Genomic DNA, 12,317 nt, shown 5'->3' with positions numbered 1-12,317 from the left:
AAGAATTACCAAGATCCAAGTGTGCATAGGAACCTCAGGGACTTGCATTAGACAGGCAAGATGGAAACACGGGGATTTGAAGCAAAGTTTCTAGTGCTGTAGCCATTGCTTTTCCCAAGAAACCCACAAGTCATACATTAGCAGGGGAGTTTTAGACCAAGAAAGAAAAAGAAAGAAAGAAGGGAGGGAGGAAGGAAGGAAGGAAGGAAGGAGAAAGAAAGAGAGAGAGAAAGGAAGGAAGGAAAGAAGGAAGGAAGGAAGGAAGGAAGGAAGGAAGGAAGGAAGGAAGGAAGGAAGGACTATTTTAAAGATGCCAAGTGGCCACATTAGATCAGCTGCTATTGATGCCGATGGCCACACTCTGAGACTTTGTCCTGCCCCCTCACAGGTGTCCAAAGCAGCCATCAATCCAGGCCTTCCTTGAATGATCACAGTGTTCTGCAGTCTCTTACTAATGAACGGCCCTCCAACTTCCTGAGCCAGGCTCAGCCTCTGTCTGAAATAGCTTCAGAACTTCTTCTTCTTGATTCCACTCCTTAGAGATCTGATTTGGGCCACTTGGTTCTTATTTCTGCTGCGCTCGTAAGAATGGGAAGAAAGCCGGGTGGTGGTGGCGCACGCCTTTAAGCCCAGCACTCGGGAGGCAGAGGCAGGCGGATCTCTGTGAGTTTGAGGCCAGGCTGGACCGACAGCCTCCAAAACAATACAGAGAAACCCTGTCTCGTAAAACAAAACAAAAAAAAAAAAAAAAAAAAAAAAAAGAATGGGAAGAAAATCCAGCTAAGAAGGGAAGCTAAAAACTGAAATCCCGGGAAGTAAGGCTTGAGATACTCAGAATTGAAACAAGAGAGAAGACAACTCTTTTCCTTGTGATGCTATGGAAAAGTTATCCCTAACTACTCCCACATAAGCCACCCTCCTTCCTGTGTGACAGAGTCTTGTCATGTAAAGATATGCCACTTTTTCTCCATGACTTTACTTCATCACTGGAATGAAATAATTTCCAGAAGCCTCATCTCCAATTCTTAAACTGGGAAAATGTGACTTGAGTGGGAGAAGTTATATTATGTGTGAATTTATTAAAGATTTATTTGTATTTCCCCCTGGTCTTGAAACTTCCCTCCCCCAGCTGCCAGACCATGGGCATGGAAATTTCAAATGGACACCCAAGATAAAAATTTTCCTTATCCTACTTTCTCTCCCTACTCTATGTCTGTACCAACAGAATTCCAATCAACTGAAGACTTCACACTTCTCCAAATGTGCCAGCCCCAGGTGCTTCTGACTGGATTTCTGACCAGCCTGAGCCCCTGCAACACAGAATGTTCCAAAGCAGCCTGCACTTCCTTAACCCCAGGTGGTCCTGCACAACCCAGACAGTGAACCAAACAGCCTGTACTCCATTCTCTTTCCATCCTTTGACCATTATCCAAGCCTTCCTGGTCCATGACATAAATGCCCCAATTTCAACAGGAAGTACTTATAGAAGAGATTGCATCACCCCTCATCATCACAAAAGATTGGAATATTAGGTCACAAAGCCAGGACAAGCCTTATTCAGTACCTGGTGGGTTTGGGTTTGGGTTGTTTGGGTTTGGATTGTTTGGGTTTGGGTTTGGGTTATTTGGGTTTGGGTTTGGGTTGTTTGGGTTTGGGTTAGGGTTTGGGTTGGGGTTGGGGATAGGGTTAGGGTTAGGGTTTGGGTTAGGGTTGGGGTTGGGGTTAGGGTTGGGGTTAGGGTTAGGGTTTGGGTTAGGGTTGGGGTTAGGGTTAGGGTTGGGGTTAGGGTTAGGGTTAGGGTTTGGGTTTGGGTTAGGGTTTGGGTTTGGATTTGGGTTAGGGTTTGGGTTTGGGTTAGGGTTTGGGTTAGGGTTTGGGTTAGGGTTATGGTTAGGGTTAGGTGGGGCTTTTCCAGCACTTCTCATCTCACCCCCATCCTAAACCTCTCCCTCCTAGGGCCTCCCCCATGTATCTAGGCTGGGAGAGTATCCTCCATAGGGAATGGGCTCCCAAAGTCTGTACACTAGGGATAATACTGGTTCTATTGCCAAAGACCCCATAGACTGTTCTGGCTCCCAACTGACACCTACACTCAGGGGACCTGGTTTGTTCCTATGCTGGTTCCACAGCTGTCAGACTGGGTTCTGTGAGCTCCCACTTGCCGGGTCAGCTGTTTCTGTGGGTTTCCCCAGAATGGTTTTGACCCCTTTGCTCATCACTCCTATCTCTCTACAACTGGATTACAAGAGTTGGACTCAGTAATTAGTTGTGGATCTCTGCTCCTGCTCCCATCAGCTACTGGGTGAAGGGTCTAGGATGATATTTAAGGTAGTCATCAATCTCATTATAGAGAAAGGGCATTTAAGGTAGCCTCTCCACTTAGATTGCTTAGTTGGGTGGATCTCTAGATATTTCCCTAGTGCCAGATTTCTTTTTAAACCTATAATGGCTCCTCTATTAAGGTATCTCTTTTCTTGCTCTCCTTCTCTATTCTTCCCTTGACTCATCTTCCTGATCCCTCATGTTCTCCCCCCCACCCCTTCCTCCTACCTCCCTTTCCCTTCCCCCCATGCTCCCAATTTTCTCAGGAGATCTTGTCCCTTTCCTCTTCTCTGGTGGACCATGTATGTCTCTCTTAGGGTCCTCCTTGCTTCCTAGCTTCTCTGGCGGTGTGAATTGTAGGCTGGTTATCCTTTGTTCTATGTCTAATATCCACTTATGAATGAGTACATACCATGTTTTTCATTCTGGGTCTGGGTTACCTCACTCAGGATGATTTCTTCTAGTTCCATCCATTTGCCTGTGAGTTTCAAGATTTCATTGTTTTTTCCGCTCAGTAGTACTCCATTTACACCAGTAATTTTTTTTCTATACAAGCCATTTATTTGAAATGCCAGCTATATGTAGGATAAAGTCAGTGTTATATACTTATCAGTAACAGTAAAAAATAGAACCAGTGAGAACCTCTGTACAGCTGTGATGAACTCAAAAGAAAGCATGGTACGTACTCACTCATAAGCTCCCTTGGAAAAAGCAAGGGGAAATTTTGTGGGCTTTAGCATCCTGCTTGGCCTCTCTGCACCATCCCCTTGGAGGTGAGACAGGATGCTGCAGAATGAGAGAGCTTTATGACCTACTCTAGGACAAAGTAGGTTAGGAGATTTCATCAAGGGACTCTCCCCATCAAAGAGTGGGACCCATTACAATGTTTTCATGGATGTATATCATGTCCTTTGATTATATTCACCCATAATCCTTACTTGCTCCTCACATCCATCCCACTGGTCCCCTTCTTCTTCAGAAATAGTCCCTCTTCTATTGTTGTAATCTTCTAAACCTTGACTCTGCATAAGAGAGAGGCTGGTTTTATGGCAAAGTAAAAGTAAATAAATAACAAAAAAATTGCTTGGGAATTTGTTCTTAATTAAGCAATAAGACTTGACAGGGGCCTGCTGCCGCCTCATCAAGCTACTCCTGGGGTGTAGGGATGAATTCCGTCCACACAAGTGCTTCAAATCAGAACATGATTGGATGATTACTCCCCGTTGTCAATGCAAGATGAGCATTCCGGCGTTGTCCTATTGTAGCGGTGGAAGTCCTCATACACTAGGGGACTGCTGCTTGCTACCTAGAGAAGTGGCAAATGCCAGTGGGGGACGCCAGGCCCAATCTGCCCTCTATGCACCTGTCCTCAGATGCCTGCTCTATGGGAGCACATGGGCGGCCATCTAGCCGAACCGAGATTAAGATCATTAAATGAAAAGGGACATGAACACAGAAATGAGATATTACAATAGAGAGCTAAGGAGATGGGTGTAGGAATCTCCCATAAACCTGCTTTCTCCTCTCCTCTCCTGCCCAGTTGTCCCTGCTCCCTGGGAATCTCCATCTTGTTAATGCTGCAGAGACTGGAGGGTTCCCTCCCTGGGATTGTTTGCAGTGTTGGGAATGAAACTCAAAGTTTCATGCATCCTTCATTTGGAGACAAGATCTTGTCAAGTTCTCCAGCTGCACTTAAACGACTCTGTTGCTTGGGCCTTGGATTTTAGTCCTCCTGCTTCAACTTCCTAGATAGCTTGGACTGCAGGCCTGCCCCATTGTCTCTCAAAAGAGACTTTAAATTTTCAGGGAAAAGAGCTTTGCTGTCTATGCTGGTGCTGTCCTATCCCTGACCATGCTTGATCTGGATAGTAGATGAAGGTGTGTGTGTGTGTGTGTGTGTGTGTGTGTGTGTGTGTGTGTGTGTGTGGTAGCAGACCTGTCAATCCCAGCACTTGGGAGGCTGAGGCAAGGAAGTTCATGAGTTAAGACCAGCCTGGGCTGCACATCAAGACAGTCTCCAAATAAATAAAGAAAGAAAGTATTCCTAGCCGGGCGGTGGTGGCACACGCCTATAATCCCAGCACTCCGGAGGCAGAGGCAGGAGGATCTCTGTGAGTTCGAGGCCAGGCTGGACCGATAGCCTCCAAAACAATACAGAGAAACCCTGTCTCGTAAAAACAAAACAAAACAAAAAAAAAAAAAAAGAAAGAAAGTATGTCCTAAATAAATACAGGAACAAAAGATCAAAATATAACTGTGATGGGGAAAGAAGAGGAGTAAATTAGACTAACCATGGTTGAACACCAGGGGAAGTAGAAGACTAGAATGGGGAGGACCCTGGCCACAAGGCTCATGTTTTTACTCCCAGCACTCAGGAGGCAGAAGCAGGCAGATCTCTTTGAATTCAAAGCGAGGCTGCTCTACATAAGGAATCACAGGCTAGCCAGGGCTACACAGTGAGACCCTGTCTCAAAAGAAAAGAACACAACACAAAAAGAATGTGGGGGAAAGAGGGTTGCTGCTGTCTGGTAGGGGCGGGGAATGGCAGCCATGGAGAAAGGGCAGTTAAGCCTCAGCTGACATTTTGAGAGACTAAGCACAGATTCATAAGTAGTTTAAGTATGTATGTCGTTTAAAAACCTTTGTGATCCAGTACACGTTTTCTTTGGCACCTGTGATTCTTGGAACCCAAGCTGTATTTGTGTTAACTGACGAGGCTGATAACACACGTTAGGAAGACAGCAGAGGCAGCGGGAGGTCAGGGAGAGTCTGGGTTGGCTTCACTGCAAGCAGAACTGAGAGGCACTGGGAAGCAGAGGAGGCTCAGGGGAGGCAGGATCCCCAGAGGCACCAGACTGCAAGGCAAATGCGGTAAAGCACAGGCCTGGGTGGGCTATCCCCATGCAGCCACTACAGCTGAAGGAAGGATAGAGTACTCAGCCCACATCTCTCTGGTCTCAGGCAAAATGCGATGAATCGCCAAGCTGAATTCATAAGCATGCTGCAAGGCTCTTGTGAGCTGCCTACAAGGCACTGAACACACACAGTTTAGCGCAGAATAAATGCGTATTCCGCCACTGTTCCACTGAAGCTGGTTTAGAGCAGCAAGTGCCCTGACATCACACTCTTTTTTTTTTTAGGCTGAACCTTGCTACAGATGTAAACCTAGGGAGTTGGGGAGGGAGAGGGAGCTGGGATTGACATGTGAAGCAAGCTTGTTTCTAACTTAAATTTAAAAAGGAAGAAAAAAAAACACAAAAAGATGTAAACCTAGACTTTATCTTGTTATTAAACTTTTCATATGATGATATTGTAAATGACACTAGCCTTTGTTATTAATGTATAGAATATTTTTCTTTTTTACTTTATGTGTATAGATGTTTTGTATGCATCTGTGTTTTGCTTACGTGGTACCTGTGGAGGGCAGAAGAGGGCATAGGGTCCCCTGGAGCTGGAATTACTGAGAGTTGAGTCACCTTGTGGGTGCTGGGAGCCTAATCCTGGTCTTCTAGGAAAGCAGCCAGTACTCTGCCACCGAGAGCTATCTCCCCAGCCCTGTTTCCACTTCTTTTGAATTTTTTTGTCACAAGCGCTTACCAGGTTTTAACCCTGGAGGAATGATGGCAGACTCAGCAAGTTGGTTTTGAATATATATTTTACTCACACTTACATCAGAACAATTCACACAAGCAGAAGCAAAGTCCTAGGGGACATAGCTACTAGGCTCACAACCGGGGTACCTGTCGGCTCAGGGCCACAGCTCGAGATATCTCAAGATTCTTCTGCATTCAAGTGGTGAGTCCACCAAGATCTCTGGTCTTCCATGTCTGGAACTAGATCAGGCAGCTCTTAGCTTAGTGGACTGGCTTCTCAGGTGGAGAAGAGTTCACACAGTCATGGTGGCCTCTGCTTCTCAGTCCTGAGCTGGTCCTTAAATACCTTGCTTATCACACTGCCACACATGCACACTCTCAGTCATGTTTGCTAATATCCTTCCAGCTAGGCTTCTTCCTGTCTGTTTACATTTCCTCTAAGTAGTAAAGCTTCTGAAGGTGAGTTAAGTTTAAATGGATACTACCAAATGGCTTTTCCAATGCATTTGTGCCCCCAAAACACTTCCTCAAGAAACATCTATGAGCACAACTCCTCAATGTTCCTTTGATACTTGGAATCATCAACATAATATTGCAATGATTCTGATGAATGACAAGCTCAGATTTTTAAAATCCAAAGAACTAGTGAAAAAGAAAAGGAAAAAAGTATGTGAGGTCTACAGGCAGCTGGTTACAACCTTAGGCTTGTATCTATGGAGTGCACAGGTTCACCTGACACCCACTGACACGCGGAAGTCAGCATCCTCCTCCACAGCTCCAAGTGCTTGAGTGGAATTCCGTCTTAGTCCAGAGTCTTGTCTGCACTTCCCATCTCCTCAGCTGTAGTAGCCTTAAGTTTCAGTCCCACACAGTCCCAGCATGTACTGATTCATGTTGGGGTTAATACCAGACACACTTGAGCGTGAGCAAATGCTAAAGATGTAATAGTCAAAGAATAGACTGGATATAAGTTAACTATTGCAACAGAACAGATCGCCTTAAAACTGAGTGGCAGGGACCAATGATCACTTATGACAGCACATGGTTTCAGTGGGTCAGGAAAGAGGGAGTAACTTAGCTGGACTCTCACAAGATCCCCATTAAGATGTTGATCTGGACCACAGTCACTGGAAACTTTGTGGGACTGGACCACATTCCTTCAAGGTGCCTGTTCTAGTTTGACTTTCTGTTGCTGAGATGAGTCCCATGACCAAAAACAGCTCTACAGTTCACAGGTCATAGTCTACCACTGAGGGAAGTCAGGGCAGGGCATAAGGCCACAGGGGAATGCTGCCTAAGGATGGTGCTGCCCACAGTGGGCTGGACTCTCCCATGTCAATCAACGATCATGACAGTTTCTCATAGACATGGTCACAGGCCAATCCGATAGAGGCAGTTTTTTGTTTTTTTGTTTGTTTGTTTTGGGTTTTTGTTTTGTTTTGCTTTTTCGAGACAGGGTTTCTCTGTGGCTTTGGAGGATGTCCTGGAACTAGCTCTGGCAGACCAGACTGGTCTCCAACTCACAGAGATCCACCTGCCTCTGCCTCCTGAGTGTTGGAGGCGTGCGCCACCAACGCCCGGCTAGAAGCGGTTTCTTAACTGATGTTCCCCTTTCCCAGGTGAATAAATTAATCAAATTGATAGCAAATCTAATAGAACTGTGGCCATTTCACATAGCTGGCAAGGAATGCTGGCTTTTAGCTGGAGGCCCCACTTTCTCCCAAATGTGCCTCTGCATAACTCAACTCCTTGGAATTGTCATGACAAAAAAAAAAGCTATCTAACCCTGGAGCTAAGAGAGCAAGACAAGAGCCAAAGGCACTTTTGTGACCTCACCTTTCATGTTTTGTGCTGACAACTGAGAAGTGTCAGCAGTTAAGAGCACCTGCTGCTCTTCCAGAGGACCTAGGTCTGCCAGAGGACCCAGAAACTACAGGGTTGCTCAAAACTGCCTCAAAGTCCAGTTACAGGGGCCCCAATCCCCTCTCCTGACCTCTAAGGGCTTTAGGAATACACATGATGCATACAGACAGACATACATGCAGGCGAAAACACCCATACACATAAAATATAATTGCCACACACTGTCCCTTGTACATTATCCTCCAGGTTACGTGAGCTACTCTCATTCAGTGTAATAAGGGACCAGCCAATATAATGATTACCACAGGGCACACAATACAATATGGGTATTCTCCTCATAGGTTCAAGCCACTACCCATTTGCCCTTTCAGAGGCTACCACTCAAAACAGCAGCAAAAATCTCAGCACTCGGGAGACAGAGGCAGGTGGATCTCTAGGCCCCTCAAAGCCACAGTGACACACTTCCTCCAACAAAGCCATACCTGCTCCAACAAGGCCACATCTAATAGCACCACACCCTATGAGCTTATGGAGGGGGTTAATTACATTCAAACTACCACAGACCCTTTAATATAGTTAGTTCCTTATGTTGTGGTGACCCCAAACTGTAAGATTATTATTTTCGTTGCAAGCCGGGCATTGGTGGCTCACGCCTTTAATCCCAGCACTCGGGAGGCAGAAACAGGTGGATCTCTGTGAGTTCAAGGCCAGTCTGGTCTACAGAGTGAGTTCCAGGACAGGCTCCAAAGCTAAACAGAGAAACCCTGTTTCGAAAAACAAAACAAGGATTATTTTTGCTACTTCAAAACTGTAATTTTTCGATGACCCCTGTGAAAATGTCCTTTGACCCCACAAAAGGGTCATACATGACTCAAAGATTGAGAACTGCTGCTAATCTATACTGTGTGGTAAGCCTTTTCTCTCTCATGCTTGCTTGTATGTGGCCTCTAAAGTTTGTCTTCTTGCCTTAAACACAGAAGGTGAGCTTATTTAACTCTTAAATACCCAGGGCTGACTCTCCAGTGCTAAGATGGTTGTTCTTATGACTTGGATCCAAAATGCCCATTATAGGCCAATGTATATTGGTGGTGTGCTGTTTAGTCAGACTAGAGCAACTTTGGGAGGTAGAGCCTAGTCGGAGGCAGTGGGTCACTGGGGGCAGACTGTTGGGAACATTCTCCCAGGCTTCTTCCTGTCTTGCAATCTGCTTTCTAGGCAGCTGTGATATGAGCACGCCACACTTGTGAGCAACTCACCACCACTGAGTGAGAGCTCCTCCTGCTGCCAGGCTTTTCTGCTATGATGGACTAGGATGTCCCAAAACCATGCACTAAAATAAGTGGGTCCTCCCTGAAGTTATTTCTGTTACGTATCTTGTCTCAGTAATTATAAAAGTAGCTAACATAGCTCCCCCAGATAGAGGGACATGTGTAGGAAGAGTTTTTCTGTGTTCCAGCAGCCGTTCCCAAATAACCACACAGATACTTAATATTAATTTTATAAATGCCAATAGCATAGGATCTTTTTTATCTAGCTCTCAAAATTTAGATTAACCTATTTCTATTAATCTATGTACTGCCCCAAGATTCATTTATGTCAGGTAATGTACTTTCCCACGCTGCTCACTCTGCATCTCATGATGTCTTCTCTTACTCGGCCCTTCTTCTTCCCAGCATTCTCTCCGCCCCCAAAATCCTGCTTAGCTGTCAGCCAATCAACTTTTTATTAACATGAGAGCAACACAAATTCATGTTGTACAAAATTATTCCACAGCAGGTATAATAGGGTACCTGCTCCCTCACCACCAGAGCACTCCTGCTCTTTTTGCTCATGAGTTATCACAGAGTTATCTCTTCTGTGAACTCCCTATCTTAGTGACTTTTTTTTTTTTGGTTTTTCGAGACAGGGTTTCTCTGTGGCTTTGGAGGCTGTCCTGGAACTCACTCTGTAGACCAGGCTGGCCTCGAACTCACAGAGATCCGCCTGCCTCTGCCTCCCGAGAGCTGGGATTAAAGGCGTGTGCCACCAACGCCCGGCCTTAGTGACTTTTCTATTGCTGTGAAAAGACACCCATGGCCAAGGCAACTTATAAAAGAAAGCTTTTAATTTGGGGGCTCATAATTCCAGAGCCTTAGAGTTCATGGCCATCATGGCAGGGAGCATGAGAGCAGGCAGGCAGGCATTGGCACTGGACCAGCAGCTGAGAGCTTTCATATTGAAACAACAACCATAAAGCAGAGAGGGAGACAGAGAGACAGAGAGACAGAGACAGACAGCGACAGACAGAGAGAAAGAGAGGCTAACGGAAATGGAGTGAGCTTCTTGGCCTCAGAGCCTACCTCCAGTCACACCTCAACACATTCTAATCCTTCCCAAGCAGTTCCACCAAATGCAGAATAAGCATTCCAATATGAGACTCTAGGGGTCGTTTTTATTCAAACCACCATGTTCCCCAAGGCCAGAGACAGCCTCATTCATCTGCCTGTGAAACCAGGCAGGGACACAAAGGGCTGTTCCGTGACTGTTGAATGAATGAATGACCCAGGTGGAACTCTGTGAAGCAAGCTATCAAAGACCTCATGGCTTTATTCTGAGAAATTAGGTGTGTCTGACACTCTGAACATTATATTTATATGTGACATTGCCTTTATTCATCTGAAGCATTTATTTGAAAGGCGTTCTTTGTTTTCATTTCTCTGTCTCCTCCTTTGGCCTCATTGAAGGCTCAAAGGAAAATCTCTGATGTGAGACAGGCTGGAAGGATGAACACAGTGGCCAGATACACATAGGGAGGGTACACAGAGAAATGATGAATACCATTGCCTCCCAAAAGCAATGGGTGGGACACCGTGAAGTTTTACAGTTGGGTGGGTGTAGATGTGGCCTGTCAGTGTAGCCTGGGCTTACACTACTTTTAAGATCTTCTCTTGAAACACATCCTCTTTCTTAAGTTTGCGCATATATTGGGGTGGGGGGGTGGGGGTGAGTTTGCGTGCCTATGGAAGCCACAAGAGGGTATTAGATCTCCTGGATCTGGAGATCTGGAGATTCCTGTAAACTGGTAAACACCCAGGACCAAACTCTGATCCTCAGCAAGGGCAGTGCTGACTCTTAACCAATGAGTCATCTCTCATATCCTAGTCCATCCTCTCAACCACTGCCACGAGATCTTTCTGAAACGTTCCACATTCTCATAGCTTTAAGCGTCAGTATCAGTCGGGTTGTTGGTGGCGCTCACCTTTAATCCCAGCACTCGGGAGGCAGAGGCAGGTGGATCTCTGTGAGTTCGAGGCCAGCCTGGTCTACAGAGTGAGTTCCAGGACAGCCTCCAAAATGATACAGAGAAACCCTGTCTCAAAAAAAAAAAAAAAAAGTCAGTACCAAAACATGTTATTGTTAAGAAGGCAGTTGAGTTGGTATGACACACAACTGTCGTGTCAGCCCTCAGGAGGCTGAGGCAGGGGTGTAGGGAAAAGGGACCAGTCAAAGAAACACACCCCAAGCAGAGCCAAAGAAATACACTTTGGCCCTGCAACTGAAAGACCCCAAGCGGGGGACTTTCACGGGAGGGAGACCCAAACCCAAGGATCAACGAAACCACGAGCTTGGATGCAACAGCAAGAGGCTTTATTGATAATACACGGGTACCCGGGGCATCTCAGTCTCGGGAACTGAGAGCCCCGAGCTGGGGACTCAGGGGTCCTTTTATAGCAAAAAGCGGAGTACAGAAGCAAGAAGCCTAGTTACAGGACCTTGATTGGGCAATTTAAATGAGGCTAGGGCTCAGAACGAGGGCAATTAAGGTTTCTCTCAGAACTCAAGTCTCGGCCTTGGCCCTATCTGAGGAACAATAGGAGGTCTCTGTGCTTGCCCAGTCTTTCTGGGCTGGCTATAGACACCTGTGTCCCTGGGCAGAGTTCCCTTCTGATAAAGAAATGACTATTCAGCTGAGCTGTGGGGGAAAGGAATTTTCCATAGGCCTCAGCCACCTATGCTGGGCCGGGGTCTTTCATTCCCCCATTGCTCTTGTAACTGAATGAAATCTTTCATTCAGAGGTTTCTGCCATCTCGAGATCCCTTTGCTTTAGCTGCTGGTACTGTTAAGTCAAGACCAGGGATTATACAACCAATAGCCTTTCTTTTCAATTTCATTTGGAAGCTGCGTAGGTTGTCCATTTGCCCCAGGAACAATTTTTCCGGGCTTCAAGAAGGACCCGCTGTCTCTCCTCCGAAGTGAGGAGGACCTGTAAAAGCTGTTGGCAATCGTCCCAGGTGGGCTGATGGGTAGTAAGAACCGACTCCAATAAATCAGTCATTTTCACAGGATCTGCTGAAAAGGAGGGGTTATTACTTTTCCAGTTATAAAGATCTGAGGCAGAGAACGGCCAGTACTGCAACTGGCCATCATGGCCCGTCCGGAGGCAGGGCGGTTGAATCCGGGAGCGGGCTGAGGCCGCGGCGCCACCCGGAAGGGCCGGAGCGTCTGCCGGGGAGCGGGGGCGAGGGGCGTGGCGGCCGCTCTCTGACCCGGTCCATCGC

Source organism: Mesocricetus auratus, unplaced genomic scaffold (genome assembly GCF_017639785.1).
Source record: "Mesocricetus auratus isolate SY011 unplaced genomic scaffold, BCM_Maur_2.0 Super-Scaffold_100046, whole genome shotgun sequence".
Classification (NCBI taxonomy): Eukaryota; Metazoa; Chordata; class Mammalia; order Rodentia; family Cricetidae; genus Mesocricetus; species Mesocricetus auratus.
Note: the sequence above shows the minus strand (reverse complement) of the source record.